Source organism: Schistocerca gregaria, chromosome X (genome assembly GCF_023897955.1).
Source record: "Schistocerca gregaria isolate iqSchGreg1 chromosome X, iqSchGreg1.2, whole genome shotgun sequence".
Lineage (NCBI taxonomy): Eukaryota > Metazoa > Arthropoda > Insecta > Orthoptera > Acrididae > Schistocerca > Schistocerca gregaria.
The window spans coordinates 848,221,739-848,222,417 of record NC_064931.1 but is presented as its reverse complement, the minus strand read 5'-3'; the positions used below and the strand labels follow the sequence as shown (position 1 = coordinate 848,222,417).

General features: G+C 38.3%; 1 pseudogene; it reads right to left on the bottom strand.

Moving 5' to 3' along the window:
• Positions 1–234: 234 nt before the first annotated feature.
• On the bottom strand, positions 235–397 carry LOC126300019 (U2 spliceosomal RNA; annotated as a pseudogene).
• Between the last annotated feature and the right edge of the window lie 282 nt (positions 398–679).

The following is a 679-nucleotide window of genomic DNA, read 5'->3' as shown; positions in this document are numbered from 1 at the left end:
TATGATTTAGGGGTAGGAACGGTAATCATGCGTATTTTTTGTTGCAGTGATATGATTTAACGAAATTTCAATTTTCCAACTGCACAGGGAGAGTGGACCATCGTAATAAAATCAGCATTATTACCGAAAATATAAAGTGATACGTAGTATAAACTTGATATTCAGAACTTCCGTGTGCTGTTACCTTAAGAGGCACTGTATGTGATGAAGCACTTGGTTCCTTTAAGAGAGTTCGAAAGGGAGGAAGCATCCTGTGACGGAGGTAGAGAATGCTCTTAGTATTCCGTCATGAGCCAAAAATGAATTTAGTATTCTAGTCCTGTGATGCACGATGTAACAGATATTAAGCTGATTAGAACAGAACGTTTTATCTGATGAGAGAATACTTAGAAGAAATATAGACTAGGCAATACTGTTACAGGATTTTCACAACAAGTAGTGATTATTCAGCGACGTGAAAATGCGCGTATGTCCCGATTTCTTCTGTCTTCAAAAACAACTCGCGTAAAAGGGAGAAATTCTAGGTGTATAATCAGCAACATTCCTGTCTCTCGGATTAGGTAAAATGGGACATTTAAACTGGGGAGTGTCTATGTCCGGGTGTAATTTCAATTTGTTTCAATTAGATGCATACATTCAAGACTTTGGGTTGGGTTGGGTTGTTTGGGAGCAAGAGATC